Source organism: Rhynchophorus ferrugineus, unplaced genomic scaffold, assembly GCF_030347505.1.
Source record: "Rhynchophorus ferrugineus isolate W39M unplaced genomic scaffold, kcgeb_rfMv2 rfM7, whole genome shotgun sequence".
Classification (NCBI taxonomy): Eukaryota; Metazoa; Arthropoda; class Insecta; order Coleoptera; family Curculionidae; genus Rhynchophorus; species Rhynchophorus ferrugineus.
Genome location: NW_027472586.1, coordinates 12,999,555 through 13,017,212, shown reverse-complemented (window position 1 = coordinate 13,017,212; position 17,658 = coordinate 12,999,555). Strand labels below are relative to the sequence as shown.

General features: G+C 33.2%; 1 protein-coding gene across 17 annotated transcripts in view; it reads left to right on the top strand.

The window, feature by feature from the left end:
- Tlk (Tousled-like kinase) overlaps positions 1 to 17,658 on the top strand; it is a 207,118-nt gene that overhangs the window by 107,198 nt on the left and 82,262 nt on the right. The window lies entirely within an intron of this gene.

Sequence of the window (17,658 nt, the reverse complement as noted above, 5' to 3'; positions counted from 1 at the left end):
CTTCGATTCATTTTATTCGAAGATCCAAAGTACGGCCAGTCATCGTCGTGTTAACAATAAAAGTTCCGTTCATTCAATGCAATATCGTCGATGTCGACCGATTCTTGGAAACGAACACGAAAATATCACGTCGAATAGTAGCTGAAGCGGGCCTAGTGCGGAAGATCTAATTTTAGACTTCCCATTCGATGATGGTCGTTTCTCGGAAACGAGGGTTCGGATTCGAACGAGTTCCGAACACAAACCACCCCGATTCTTCTACCTCTCGACCAGAAATTACCTTACACCTGCCCCCCCCCTGGCACATTGTGAAAGATCGAAAACGATCCACGTGGTCGTTTACGGGGTTGTTTTTGTTCATCCGTACCGTTTCTGTTCGTGTATGGTCAGTGGCGTTTACAATAATAAAAGGCTTAAGAATAGCACCATTGCTCGACATGATCCTTCTTTCCCATCAACACATTGGAAATATTGCAACTGAATCACATTTCGATATTGAAATTTCAATGGATTAAGACTATATTCTTCAAAATAAGTTTTACATTTATCATGTTATCGAATAAAGGTATCGATCTTAATTAATTAAAACTAGCGATCGCTCTAATTTAACAATTATTTGTTAGTAATACTTGTAAATTACCACGCCACTGAACGTTAGAACGAAGTATCACAAGTAAGATTATTTTCAGAACTAGAATTTTCAGACTACTGATCATCGAGTATAAGTATACATAATATTTTTTCACTTTCATGTTATAAACATAAGGAATAATAAATGAAGTAATACATGTTTTTATATTAAAATAAAAAACATTAATCATTAAACTCCTCAATATTTATCAATACTTTAAAATATTTACAATTTCTTCTATTTGTCCTTTGTGTTCCATCTATGCAAATTATTTAGTTAATTTCATTTTAAATCATATTTTCATTACTTCATTTATGTACTCATATAGGCCTTAACTTTTATCCATATTTCTTACCTAAAATATATTTTGCAAAAACAGTAAATACACCAGGGTAATCAGAAGAATAATCTCGTTACCTGAATTTTAAAATTGCATTGTTCTTGTTCTTTATTTCACTCTTCGATCTCGCCCTTGCAGATAGCCTCATCTTTAATTCGTCTTCTATGATTTTTATTTATCTGTTACTGTCTACTTTGTCTTATGTCCCATGTTTCCCAGTTGAGAAATGTATTTGCTAATGATACCTGAAATTAATCAGTCATATACCGTCGTTCATAGTCATATAAGTCAATACCACCAAAATTTACAGAAAAATCTTTACAATTAGCTTTAGTACAATAATATATAGATTATAGTATGTCTGTTCAAAGTTATTTTGTACGTACGTCCTTTAAACGTCCAATAAAAGTGGGAGGTTAAAATTCGTGTTGTAGTAGTTTTTCAATATACTATACTATATACTGTAGTGTATTTATTGTCAACAAGGGAAGGGATTAAGAAATTGGGCGCTGTTTTAATTTAATCCAAAAATAAACATTAACATAGACATAAACAAGGGGAATTTGTAGGGAACCAGCGAATTTTTCTCCCCAATTTGGGGAATTTTACCATGATTATTGCAGGATTTAATAAATTGGCATTGACAACCCTATTCTTCAATTGCCGAGCTACTTCAAGATTCCGAAAAGCAGTTATTTACAATGATATTTCGTATCTTCAGTACTAGATATCGCTGTTCAAAATACATCGAAGCACCTAATAAATTCGTAAAATTTCTGTTCCAGCATAAATAATTCTAAATCTAAATCGTGTATGTATTATTTATGTACACACATTGAACTATTGTCTTAAATCAGTTTTTACCACCAAACCGAACAAAATTTACAGATATGTAAATATTTAAATGGAAAATACTGAACATATGGAAGCACTAAATTGTACAATAAATTGAAATTTCAGTGGCAGTTATTTGCTTTTTTAAATACTTTCTATTTCTAATAGTTTCATGATGATGCTCAGTTTAAATGATCCCTTTCCTAGGAAATTATTTAAAAAAAAAGATAAACGTGCTAGTTGAAAGCCTGGATTCCGTTTCATTTTAATTTCTTGTTAGATTGGGTGTTTTTTTAACTACCCTCGTATATAATAAATCGAATAAATTCCCTTCTCTAGTAGTTTCAATTTAATATTATTTTGTTCTAAAATAAGTTGTAATAACATCAACCAGACAATGTAATACTTTATTGAAACTTGTTTGTTTTTTCTAAAAATATTCAATTTCTACTAATTTCGCGTCGTTGGATGAAACATGTAACATACAATATTTTCTAGGAAATTACGTAGATAATTCTTAATATCTAATCTCTTCAAATACGTGAATGGTATTGTTACATAAATAATTTAAAAATCTAACGAATGCTCTTGAGTTTTCATGTTTTCGACAAACCGGACTTCTTGATTATCCTTCCTGGCTCCATGTATAATAAATTATGTGCTGATCCGAAAATATGGATGGACGTCATTGTTACTGCTGTGACACTTGTTCATACATTGATAGAATATGTGTCATAGGGTTTCTATAGTTTATTCAAAGTTTTTTTTTTACATACGTCATCAAGATTAATGTATTGCCTGCGGCAATTTGTAAATTCGTTTCAGAATCAGATAATATTTTCCTTCTCTTTTTATTCTAGCTAAAAAGAGACACAATGCTGTCTGATTAGTTCGATCGCGTAAACGAATGAGCCTGTCAGAGTCGTCCAGTTGTCAGACGTATGCAATATTCTTGAAAGCAATAGTAATAAGAGATAGATAATATAACTCTAACCTATAAACTATTGTGGCTGTATAATTAACTGTAGTTTTTAGATATACTGTAATGTTAAAATAAATTATATTTGATAACACTTTTGTTCAATTACTTTATTTAGATTAGAATTTTGTTGTATATCAAAGCCCAAACTGAACCAAAACTCACAGTTGATGCGACGTTTTAACGTCACAAATTTAGATGACGTATGTACAAAATAACCTTGAATGGAATATAGAATGTACTTATTTAGTAATATTTTACTCTTTACAGATGCCACGGCGTGTCTACCACGTAACCTCGTAAAATTTTTCGAATTCTTTTCTCATTTAATTTTAACGAATGTTTAAGTAAGTAGTAAATTCTAATTTTCTGACACGAAATATGCGCAATGAAATCTATAAAAGTTTTTAAATTCTTATTAATGGACATAATCTAAATTACAGAGAACACAATACATAAACAACTTACTTTAAAAGGTCTTGTACTGTCATAGTAAGAACCGACAGACAGGAAAGTAGGATTGTTCAGTTTTGAGAACATCAAACAAACGTATGGTTTTATAGGAAAGTTATTCTCTGACCAGGTAGTGAATTATTAGAAAAAAATACACCCCAATTGTATTGTAACGGCATTTAGATTTCACGGTACCCAACTTTAATGTCTTCTACCTCGAATATATAGTCGTAATGCAATAGTTTCAATACGTTTGGTTAGTTTTACCTTGTCTCTTTCTTACATGTACTGTGGCAATAGCCTATAAAATGATATAAATCTGCTTACTTATTAACTATATTCTCTTCTTTTGGTAGAGAAGTTAATACTATACAATTTGAGATGATTTTTAAATTATTGTTTTTGAAGAAAGTCTAATACTAATTGGGACAATCTCAATGTCAATATTTGAATGAGATAATAAGCATGGACTAAAAGATAATGAGCCTATTTCTAAAGTGTTGTATCGATAATGCGAGAGACCCTTTAATATGTGTAAAACTCAAGAAGCTTTGCAGTTTTTTTATGCACGATAAGAAAGAACCAATAATGTGAGTATACTGGGAGATATTTTTTCTTTTAACTAATAGGTAAGCCTTTAAATTGATGCTGTTATAAATAAAAATATCTACGTCTCCAAAGTAAATAATGACAATGATCCACAGTCATTATATAGTTTTTACTATATACTTTATATACTTTTTACAAGGCAACTTGTAAGCAAACAAAATTATGTTATCTCTGTATTTGCTATTTAAAATTAAGGACTTATTCGACAACACTACTTCGATAATAATGTTTGAACGATTTGTTATTAAGCGATTAAGCAAGGAGGTTTAGGATCACCAGAATATTCAATGTTCCTGAATTTTTCAATTATTCTCATAGTTGACGAAGTTGACGGTGTACAAAATTTGTAAACTGTTGTTATTTTTAAAGATTGTTGAACAACTGATATCTCGCTTAAATGTTAGTTTTATTATATGTCATTAATCCATAGTCAGAGCTTGAGGAATGTCTAGCCTCGGACACTGTTAGTGCTCTGTTTTTCATATCGGTTTTTACGATCTCGGTCCATATTTTTTTGTAGCTGCTTGTTGCATCTTCTATTCAAATGGTCGATTTTACGAAGAAGTTTGTTAGAAATTCAATTCCTCTATCTTTGACATCATAATTTTCCTCTAGCATCGCATTTGAAAGACTTCATTCAAGCTTACAGATTAGTTGTTCTGTAAACAAAGCAAGATTATTGTAGCAATTTTATTGAAAATGTAGAGTATTAAGTGCTGCTAAATACTTGGCGCTGCTATGCTAAAATAATGTATCTATTTATCTATCATAAGCTATTAAATAATTTATCTATTCACTGTTTTTTGGGAAAATTTTGATAATAGATATAGCGGTGATCATCACAACATGTAGCAAAACATTGAAATATTCAATTTGTAGTAGTGTTATTAATGTTTGTTGAAGATATTATCGACATACTGACAATGTATTCCTGCATTATTTATAACAAGACAAGTCAATTTATATTGTTTGTTTGTTTATTTTATTAGTACTAGTAAAAACATTTTCATTCACTCTTTTCTGGTCAGTTCTTGAAACGATATAAAAACTACTAAAATATTGATGATTTACAAATTAAATTTTAACCGCACATTTTCATTGACCTTTTGCGGAATTCGAGAGAAAGGCTCTTCGAAGAATTTTTTTCTCAAAAGCCCTATATATACAAGATTGATTAGCGGATTTTGTTTCCGTGTCGCCAGTACTTGAGTACCTTTTACCTCGTTGTCCTTGCGCTCGGTGGCCAAGCAGATACAATATTTAGTCTGCTGCATGTTTGTTCAATTTTAATTCTTAGTTTAACGAGAAAATATTGTTGAACGTTTGAGTTTCTTGGTTCTTCTTTTGGGGGATGCAAATTCAAGTTTTAGTAGGATTTTTCTTGAAAATACTCAATGGAAGTGAAGCTTTAACGTACGCATCTTTGAGCATAGAGAAATAAAGTTCCTGTCAAGCCAAGAAGTTGACCTTAAAATGTTTATTGCCAGAAAAATGAGCGTATTATATATAAAGAACCAAAATATATGCTTAACAATGGATATTTATATATTTTTTGGACAGTAATATATATTTGCATGGAATTAAGCTTACCTTGTGAGTATAAAACTTTTTTCCCCTGTTCTCTAGGAAACCTCTCGCATATGGATGATGTTTTTCTTCTTTTTTCATGAAGAACGTTGGTAGCGTAGGGTATTCAGTGTTTATCGTCAGTCTAACATTCCTTATGGCGCCGAATGCTTTCTCAAATATTTATATCTAGAAAAATAATCCTAGAATAGGAATAGTAATAGTATCGAAGAACTCCTCTACCTCGTCGTCGGTGTTGAATCTTTGACCTCCGAGGGCTTCTTTCAGTGGTCCAAATATGTAGTAGTCGCAGGGTGACAAATCCAGATTGAAGGAGGGGGGGAGGGGGGCGTTCCAGTACCTATGTGACTATGCCTATGAAAATTATGCCACACTATTCGTAAGGGACCCAGCTATCACATAATCAAGCCACGACCTTCAAAACATTCATATATGCGCGTCATCTACAGATTTTGTCTCCATCATATTTGAACCACCCTTGTAGTTGCTTTTGTCGAGGGACCAAAATATCTAATGATTATGTAACTCAGAAATAAGATAAACAGTTATTACCACGATCATTTCGTTTGGTTTGTGTTTCTAACGGGAGTTTTAGTAGATCAATTTGTTCTTTGTAATCTGTCTCGAGGTATTCACTTTTGGACATCTTCAAAGCATAACACATTGATAAAGCCTTCGAATAGAAAAAGCTTGCTCAGCTGTATTCCTGGACATCGCATAAGTCTTCGACAAAGTCTAACATGAAGGACGCATTGGTAAACTCCATAAATATGAACGATGCAATACATTAAACTGTTAAACTATTATATCTCAGCAAGGATCGTTAGAGTTAAATAAGAAGAAACTTACTCAGCAATGAATCAAACAGAAGCGGGTGTACCGTAAGGCAGAGTTCGAGGTCCTATTCTTTACCTACTATACTACATGTGACCACATATTCCACAAATAGAAAGTATTACTATGACTACATTTGCTGATGACACTGCAATTCTTGCTATGAGAAACAATAGTAACAATGTTAAGTACTTTGGAATTAATCTTCAACAAACTTTATCTATCTAAGTCTCTAGTCTAGTCTAAATACAAACAAATATATTAGTTATTTGGTAGAAAATCTAAATTATTCGTACATAATAAGTTACTGCTGTACAAGCAGATCTTAGAACCTATTTGGATCTACGGAATGCACTTATGGGGATTTTATGCGAGAACTAATACCATAATACAAGTATTTCAGAAGAAAGCCCTGATAAGTATTGAGCATTTACTTATACCGAGATGTTTGGATCCAAGTATTATAGAGGAAGTTAAGAAATCCACAACATGACACGAGGAGAGACTCCATTCCCATGTAAACACCGAAGTTCCGCAACTCTTAAACGACACTGAACCAGTACGCAGACTCAAGAGAACCACACCGTATGACCTTGTGTGGTGTAGTGAACTAAGTGGTAAAAACTGAACAATGTTACTACCTTTATTTTATTAGAGACTAATTGAAGGCCAATGGGTCTTCCTAGATAAGTACCTAGTTTTAAGTCACTCCAGAGACAGATTGTAAGTTAGTCGGCAAAGACTACCAATAATACATTGATAAATTTTTAAAAATCTTCGAAATATCATCTGAAAATCGGTTTAATGGTAAATTGGTCCAAGATTCAGACCTGTATAACAAAAAAAAAAGAAGACCCGAAGTAAATCCAATAACAATGAACCTAACCCTTTTAAAATATGCGATGGAATGGAAGAAAAACTGTTATTGGACGGAACCGCGATAAAAACCATCGGAATCTGAGCGCGCAGAGGAAACAGAGCAGAGGATTTAAAACCGCGTTTTATATAATGATTGTTGAGCGCCGTCTCCGTTTTCGGAGAGCATCGTCGATCTCATTAAGGGAATAATGATAAAGGTCTTGATATCGAGAAGGAGGTGATTAGTAAGCAAAAAACCTCGATAAACGTACGAAACGGCCGATGAAGCGGACCAATAAAGGCGAAACCAGTTGACGTTGGGTGATCTCGTGTAGATTTCGTTGCGGAACGGGTTCGGACTTCTTTATGGCCGCACTTGTTAACGTACATCAATCATATTTATGGCGGTACGGCGATGGAGTGAAGTTATGCAGTCAGACGTTTTGTTAATTGTTGAAACACTAGCTTATTATTAGTTCAAAATAATATAATTAAATATTTGTTGGTATATTTGAGACACAACTACAGTCTATCCAAAATAGCAGTGAACCCACGTCATCTCAATTTATGACGTCAAAACGTCGCATTTTAAATTTGATATATAACGACGTTCTAATATAATTAAAATAATAAAACGTAAATGTTATAAAATATTATGTATTTGAACATTATAGTACATCTAATGTATATACAACGTGGGGTAAAAGTCCCGCTACCATTGACAGAATTTCCCCTGAGGGGCAGTAATGGGACGATTATTTTCAATAAATATTGTCACTATTTCTGCTCGTTTATGGCGCATGTTTATCCATAGGCTACGATTTAATAACAGGAGAATTACTGCAGAAACTACCAAGAAAGGGAATTATAAAACTCACAAACTTGATCAATACAGCATTTAGATTAAAATATGTCCCAGACATTTGGAAGATGGCGGAAATTATAATGATCCCAAGACCTGGGAAGTCAGCAAACGAAATAAAATCCTATAGACCTATATCACTGCTAGCTACAGTAATATCTAATTGGTTTTTGAAAAACTTCTGTTGAAAAGAATAAAGCCGATCATAGAGAGAAAAAACCTAATACCAACACACCAGTTTGGGTTTATTAACAAGCACTCAACAATTGACCATGTCCACAGAATAACAGATGTTATTGGAAAAGCCTACGAAAGTAAAAAAGTATGCTCAGCTACATTTTTAGATGTAGCCCAAGTTTTCGATAAGGTTTGGCATGAAGGCCTTATTCATAAACTACAGAAAATGCTACCAAAACAACACACCGAACTATTAAAATCATACATTACAGCCAGAATGTTTAGAGTCAAACAAGAAGAAGCTTACTCTACAACAAAAGAAGCTAAAGCAGGTGTACCACAAGGAAGTGTACTGGGACCAATGCTTTATCTACTCTACACTTGTGATATACCACAAACGGAAAATATTACGGTGGCTACATTTGCTGATGATACTGCGATTATAGCTGTCGGAGACAATAGTGAAGAAGCCTCACGAAAATTACAACAGGCAAGTGACAATATAAATAATTGGACACAAGCTTGAAAAATAAGAATTAATGAAAGTAAATCTGTACATGTGCAGTTCACCTATAAACAGACCGTACAAGTACCAATAACATTAAATAATACTATCATTCCATATAGCAACAACGCTAAATATCTCGGAATGAATCTTGATGCAAAACTTCTCTGGAAGAAACATATAAAGAAGAAAAGAAAATAAGTGGAATTGAAATATAGGAAAATGTACTGGCTAATTGGAAGAAAATCACAATTATTTATCAGTACATAATAAATTGCATTATATAAGCAAATATTGAAACCTATATGGACATACGGAGTTCAATTATGGGGATGTTCTGCAAAGAGTAACATAAAAAAATACAAATTTTTCAGAACAAAGTCCTGAGAGGTATTGTGGGTGCACCCAAATACTATAGGACTGATTATCTACATCTGATTACCTTCAGATACCCACAGTCAGTCAAGAAATCAAAGGAATGGCGTGGGGGTATGAGAAAAGACTCCATTCTCACACGAATATTGAAATATTACAACTATTGGATACCACCGAACAGGACACAGACTCAAAAGAATCAAACCATCCAAACTGATCTTGTGTAGTGTTGTGTAGTGAGGTGCATATATTAAAAAATTCAGCTATGACATGTATAAACATTATTTCACCAGAGACTGAGATAGGGCCGATGGGTCCTCTTAGTTATATACCTAGATTTAAGTTATCATAAAGACAAATTGTAGGTTAGACGGAAACGACTAGTAACAATATATTAATTAAATAATAAAAAAATGTTTATCCATTATAAAGTTAATAACGTCTGCATAACACAATGGTTAAACCGAAACTGAGCTAAACCTATATTATAGAAAGAACTGTTAATTAAACAGCAACAATAATTTGTAGGTTAGAGTTATTTTATTATGTTTACATTTAAATATTTTCTAAACCACCTATCGTATCCCCTGGAAGCTTAATCCACCTAATAATTGTACATTTAAGTAATGTATTTTATTTTCATTAGTGAACATGTTTACCATTTTATATTTAGCTCTTGTTTCCTTCATTGTTGTGTTTTCTTGCCAAATCATTCTGGTATCACTATATTTCTCCTTAGTTTCTTCTGTTACTACCTAAGTACAATTTTCTTGATGAAAATCAGATTTTATCACTGTATCCTTGTATATTCGTATATATCTATACACACTCAACAATACGATTTTCTACGGTTTCCTATCCTATATTAATTATATACCCACCTTCATTTGTTTCCACTCTTGTCTTGACATTGTCAGCATTGAATCCGAATCTCACATCCAGAAAGTTTCATTCACTCTCTATCACATTCTGAGTCACTATTCAAGTCAAGTCATTTGGCGATTTCTTCTTCCGTGTGTCTGAGTAGTTCCAAACCGAAGGGTGTTATTGTAGACAATTCTTCTTTCCACATATCCAAATAGTTCTTGCTCGTATATCTCTCTCAACCTGCATGTCTATTGCAATAACTCTTTGCCACATTCCATAACAATTCAATTTGATTGAATATGCAGTGATTGGGAGGAAGACGTTCTTAAAAGCAATGTCTGGAAGTTGTATTGGACCTCTTGGTGGGTTATCTTTATACTACCTATGTTTCCCCGTAGTGTTTGAAGATGACTTATATCACTCAAAGAGCAGCATATCCCTCAGTTTTCTTGTCTTCACACTTTTTTATTAGCATCTTGCCAAGGGTGACCTAATGAATACTTTCCGTACTAACAGTTATACACTTTCGTTTCGGTGAATACAAAGTTATATTGCTTTTCTTTCTCTTGTCTGTTTGGCTACATGTTCGAATGTATCAGATAGCACTGTATCTCTTTTTAACTAGAATAAATTGAGAAGGAAACATCGTCTGGTATTAAAACGAATTTGCAAACTGCAGTATAAGATTTCAGTTCATCTTCTGTCATTCATCTTTTAGTTCATCTTGATCAAAGTTCACTACTGATTTGGATAGACTACAATTAGTTATCCATTAATGTTAAGGCGTCGTATTCTGAAAAATTTGTAGATTACAGCTATAATTATCGGTCACATTGTCATGAAACGGTATAACAGTGTTGAGCAACGTGCGTCTGAATAGATTCCTACGGAATGTTGTCTTTTTGTTCGAAGACATCTGCCAATTGCTCCAATTCTGTTGGTGATTGAACCTTACTTCTCATTCTCCGCTCTAAACTCTCCATAATGGTTCTGTTATGTTAAGGTCTGGCGATTTTGCTGCGCAAGGAAGATGCTTGAGAATAAGTGTTTGGCTAGTCACAGTAGGAACCTTCATCATTGAGGATGTTGAGCTATTCATTTGCAGTATTCCGGCCAATGGTGTGACTTAACACCACGTTATTGGTGCCCGAATCATATTAGAACCTCCCACATGCTTCACTGTAGGAAGCTGATCGAAATATATCATATTCTTCCAATCATCAATTATTTTATTTTATATTTTGTTTTTTTTTTCTATATTATGTTGTCTATCCCCTGTAGATGTTGACAGTAAATGATCTCCCGGCTGATTTTTATTTAATAATTCGAATTTAATATATGACAAAACTCATACCGTCTTATGAAATAGGTTATATTCGATATATAATTGTTATTCTAGCACAGCACACTTACGCACCACACGCACCATCTTAAAGAAGCAAGAAAGCTCCTAGGGCTTGGTCGATTCTGCTTAGTACAGCAATAGATACCACTTTCTTCCCCTGTATTATTGATCTCAAGTAATTGAACTCCTGAACTTGTCCTAACTGGATCCTGATGATATTACTTGCAGGAGATCCGTCAGATTTTAATACTTTGGTCTCTTCTTCATTGATTCTCGAACCATATGGCGGTCTAATACGAATTATATCATGAAGAATAAGAAGAGTGCTCAATATCTATAGTCTATTCAAAGTGTTTTTAGTAATGCGTCATGGATATTTGTGACGTCGAAACATTACAATGTTGCCGCATCAACTCTGAGTTTTAGTTCAGTTTGGCTTTGACATACAAGAAAATTCTTATCTAAAAAAATAATTGAACAAAAATGTTATCAAATATAATTTATTTTGACATTATAGTACATCAAATACATATATTATCGAAGGACTTAAAACTACAATTAAGAACACAGGTATAATAGTTTGAATGTTGGTTTTGTTTTGTTTACATTGAACTCTTTTCCACACCACCCATGAGGTAGAGTTTCTAGGCGCGGTTTTTTAAGTAGTGGTATCCCCCTGGAGGCCTAATCTATCTAATTAACAATTGTATATCTGAGAAACGTATTTTACTTTCATTCGAGGGCATATTTAGCTTTTTACGTTTAGCTCTTCTTTGGTTCGAGATGGTGTGTTTCCTTCTCAAGTCATCTTGGTATCACTGTATATTTTATTTCTTCTGCTAGTGAATTAATTAAGTTAATTTCTAATCTGTCTAAAACATGTTCACGATTCCACCATTTATCAATTACTTTCTTTGTATGTTTTATCGAGTTCATCCAAACCGAAGGTGTTATGGTTGAGAATGCTTCCTTTCACATATCCAAACAGTTTTTGGTGGAATATCCTTCTCGACCAGCAATATATCTGCAATTAATTAAGAATAAAAATAATTACCAGCAAAACCTAATTGAATGCTATTGTAGTTTTTGTTGTCTTTACACTTTTTTTGGTACTGTCTTGTCAAGAGTGCCACAATGAACAATTTTGAAATATTCAAGTTTCATCAAGATACACAAATTCATTTGTTTATCTTCCTTGGTTTTATTTTATGCCTTTAAAAATTGAATTCTTTTTAAGGCATTATCTGGAAGTTCCATTAAACTTCTCCGAGGGTTATTTTTAAGCTATTTAAACCCTATGCCCTGTAAAAGTGTATGAAAGGATGTCTTACATCCCTCAAAAAAATGCATGTCCCTAACCATTCTATGTATACTTTACAGCCGGACAATTTTCTGTAAAATAATTTTATTAAATTATGTTTATATCGATAAAATAGTTTGTGCACTTACTGTTCGTATACATTTCATATATTTGGTTTCGAATAGTCACCAACTTTGTACGTAGACAGGTTTTCTTGGGCGAATCTAAGGTATTATTCTTAATTTTGTCAGCGATGTTATTCACACCACCCACACTAATATTTAGCGCAGTAGCAATCCGCTAAAAAACATTTTCAGTAAAATTGCAGGGACTTATATTATTTAATATCATCAATAATTACCTCCATAACGGAATTTACCGGCAAAAGGGGGCCTCCATTATGTTGTTCCTTTTCGAAATAACGTATTAAAGTCGCAATCAATTTGTGACCCTGACTATCTATTGTTTTCCGCATTTTGAAACGAAATTATGTCATATATTAGGAAGCGATTTAAAATTTATCAAAATAATCAAAGCGCTAAAATAAGGTTTGTCGGTTTTTAATCTGTAATAACTAATATTTTGACAACCGGCCGCTATCCGTTTGTCAGGCAGATTATTGTAGCTGTATAATTAACTGTAGTTTTCAGATATACTATAATGTTAAAATAAATTATATTTGATAACATTTCTGTCCAATTATTTTATTTAGGTTAGAATTTTCTTGTACGTCAAAGCCAAACTAAACTAAAACTCAGAGTTGATGCGGCAACATTGCAATGTTTCGACGTCACAAATATCCATGACACATTACTAAAATAACTTTGAATAGACTAATAAGATAATAAAGATATACCTCTACATACATATGATACCACGATAGATCAAGATATCGTACATCATATTGAACACCAATTCTGCTTTTAATCATTTAAACATTCCATTTTGCGACTTTGGATTTGTTGTTCGACTGTGATTAGGACACTAATAAAGTCAAATTCTTCAAGACGATATCTGTATTGTTATCATCCATTTTCTGATAGATCTTCATTGAGATTTGCGTTCTCCTAACTTTTTTGTTATTTAAATCGTCCCATCATCGCCAATTTTAAGAGCATATTTTATGATCTTACTGTATAGATGTAATTTAGCTGAAATATTGTTCTTTGCTTTATATGTTTTAGTATAGTTGCCGGGAAAGCCTTTGTTTCGCTTAGTTGGTGGAATTGATAAGGACTGAGATAACTACCATTGCCGGAAATTCATAAATAAAGTACGGAGATAAGTGTTTATTGACATTAAATGGTGAATGTTAACACTCACTTCTTGATACCGTCGAAAATTGCATGCAGTTATTCCATTGACAACAATCTAATGATATTTTACTATTTATTGCAACAAATAACTTCGTTGCCTTTTGATCTTTAATGGTAGTCGGTCGTTTTAGGATTCCTCCATTGATATATATCGATACGTTTTATAGTTATCATTAAATATTAACAGAAATGCTGTGAAAGTTGTTCAAGAAACTAAGTTTTATTTTGTTTTGCAAAATTTATTTTATCAGCTTCACTATAAGTTTTCACCATATTATAAAACAGGATTTCTTCAGAAAATGTTAATATTACTGTTTGTTTCTGATAAGATATATCCTCATGGCCCTAATTTATGTCTTCTTTTTCTTTTATGACTCTTTTTTTCGGAGCATGGAATCAAATCTGACGAATACGGTGTTTGATCCATTATGATATCTATAGTTTTGTTTACATTCCAAACCTGTAAAGTATATCTTGTTGGCAGCAATAACACTTTAATTTGTCTGAAGTACAAGATGATTAGGAAAAAGTAGTATCTATGCTTTTTAAGTTTTGATATGATAAAAAATTATTTATCAGGATTAATTAGGAAAAAGGATGCCATCTATTGAAAATATGTTTACGAAGTCAACCTTTTGCCTGGTCCAAGAATGCCCAAAGCTTTAACTTGAACCTTGTTCTTAATAATCTTGGTAGCCCAGGTTGTGTTTTTTCCAATGTTGCTTCATGCTTGTTGACAACCTTATAATGATAATCTTGGATATACATTCACGTAGAAGAATGATAAATTAAGAAACATCAAATATATTATCTCCAGACCATCTGGTAATAGTTAAAACTAAATATTGCATGCTATATTTGCCGTTATTTTTGTATCCGAAATATTTTATCTTGCTTTGTTTGTGCTGCTTTTAATTTTATTTTTGTGGTTTTTTATCCTTGGCTATTGATATGATATTTCATCATTAACTCCGACCAATAATTCAGCAAAAAAGCTGATATAGGTAGTAGAAAGCTTGTTACTATTACAACACGTAACGATTCGGAATCTTTAGGATTTCGCATTGACGTAATCGTAAAAACGATCAAAGTTAAATGTGTTCGATCAATTTGGTGCGGACATTTTTTTTGTTTTGATACTAAATAACAGGTGAATTAAATAGTCCCCGGCCTAGCATAGTAAAACAATTTTTTTTGGCAAAGTTAGTTTTTTTTTAATTCAACATAATTACCTTCAAGGGTGACTGACTACAGGACCCTGCAATTATTCGAGTTTGAGCACGATTTGTCCTTTGCTTCAAGATAGGCCTCAGTTTCGTTGATCACCTCTTCATTCAACAAAAATTTCTTCCCAGCGAACATTCTTTTGACGTCTAAGAACAGGAAATTGTCGCTGGGGGCAGTTCTGGAGAATACGGTGGATGAGGAAGCAATTCGAACCCAATTAATGGATTTTTGACACGGTGAATTGTCTTGGTGAAGCAGAACTGTCTTTTTCTTCAAATGCGGCTGTTTTTCGGCGATTTCGTCCTTCAATCGGTCCAATGACTTATGTAATAGTCTCTATTGATGGTAAGGTAGTCGCTGAATGATATGATGTACACGTTCAATTGATATCTTTAGAGTTTCGTGCTATTTCATTTAGTTTCAATTTACGTTCATTCAAAATCATTTTGTGGCTCTTTTTGGCGTCCACTGCGTTCACCCTCTCATTTCACCACACTTAAACTTAACATACCAATCCTTGAAGGTTGATTTTCCTGGGGCAGTGTCTTGCTTCAACTGTATTTTATTCCTTTAAAAAGCAACATTTGATCAACACGCGAAATTCCTTTTTATTCATTTTTTTCACGATAACAAAAGTTGCTTCACAAATCAACTTTTCATAATTCACAAACTAATGATCCGACAGCTGTCAAATTTATACACACATCTTTTGAGGGTTAGGGCTAACTAAAAAACATATGGATTTAATTCTAATAGCAGCATCTATGTGTCAGGCCGAGGACTTCAATTGAACTGTTAAGGTCCGCAGAGAATTATTCAACCATTTCAGGTACCTACTAATAAAGACCATCATTTGTGACATTTATCGTCATCCAATTTAAAATTACTTCCCTTCATTTTCACGAGTTTATCACTGTGATCAAAAAATACTAAGACGTAATAATCGTGATATTATTTACTGAGGGTCAAATTGTTGATCTTTTTGGATTCAGATATCGCCGATCAAAATAAATGCAAGCAGCTAATAATTGTAAATGTCTCCAGCAATCGGACCTAAAATATAACTTCTAGAAAGCGATAGACCCTAAGGCCAAACTCGTATTAGTAAGCAATAGGTTCACTCTAAATAGACTATAATTGGTGAAACATGATACAATTAGAAACTTTCTTTCTTATTATTTGAGAGATTTACAATCATTTTTGTAACTCATAACTAATGTTTTATCACATATTCGCATGTTAAAAAATAAGGTTTAGTTTTTTGCAACATCTTTTTCGCTGAAACGAAATTGCCTTGTTATCGTATTGCTTATATGCGACGCCTGAAAAATATTGTGCCATGACTGTTATTCATGATTCAGCAAGGTTGCGTTTGATATGAGTCAAGGCCTCATGCAGTTGGCGGAGGCAAGTGATAGCCAGAGGGATCAATGTCTGGAGAATACAGTGGCTGCGCTAGAACTTCCATATGATATTTCCCAGATATTTTTTAATTGGTTAAGCAAATTAGGTAAAAAGTTGAAAGTAAATAATTCCAGTGGCTTTCTTGCTTCTGGAAATTGTTGATTGTCCACTGGCTAATGTTCAGCGATGCTCAGTACTGCATTCAGTTCACCATCTTCACATTGCTGTGGCTTATCACCAATAACACATGGGCTAAAAAATCCGGGACCCATAGATGGCGCTAGTTTAATTGCTTTTTCAGTTAGTACTAACCTTCAAAAGAGAGCTGTTAAAATTGCATGGTATTCTACTCATAAGTTTGTTAGTTATTCTACTAAGAGTGACACTACTTTTGCTATTTTCAAAACAGTGGATCAAAAACAATGTTGTGTTTTAATTTTATACTGTTTCTTTATGTGCTTTTGTTTGAAAAGTGCTATAGGACTTCGCTCCATCAGAATCAACAATAAAACGTTGGTTTGTTGACTTCTAAAGTGGTTGTAGAGACACCGATGATGCAGAACGTAGAGGACGTCCAAATGAGTTACTATGACTAACATAAAAAATCCACAAAGTCATTTTAAATGATCGAAAAGTGGAGTTGCGTGAGGTAGCAGCATCATAAAGATATCAAAAGAACTTGTTGATATTATATTGTATGAGTATTTGACTATGAGAAACCTCTGTTCAAAGTGGGTGCCGCATTTGCTCACTGTTGGCCAAAAACAAGAACGTGTTGATAATCCTGATCAGTGTTTGGCTATATTTAAACGTAATAAACCAGCATTTTTGTATCGATATATGACAATGGATGCATCACTTTACTCCGGAATCAAAACGATCGTCATCTAAATAGACAGCAACTGATGACAGGCCTATTTTGAGGCAAAAGATAAATCGTTCTAGAAAAGTGGCATTGTAGTGTTAGAACGGCTCTGGAATCATTGTATGGCTGTTGATAAAAATTACGTTGATGAATAAAGCCAATTTTGAAGAACAAAAACACGTTTTCTTTGTTACGCCCGGGACTTTTCAGACCATGTGTCATAAAGCGTTGAAACCTGTTTGCATAACTAATTTGTGATAGAGCATGGCTCCCCATACAATTCCACAAGA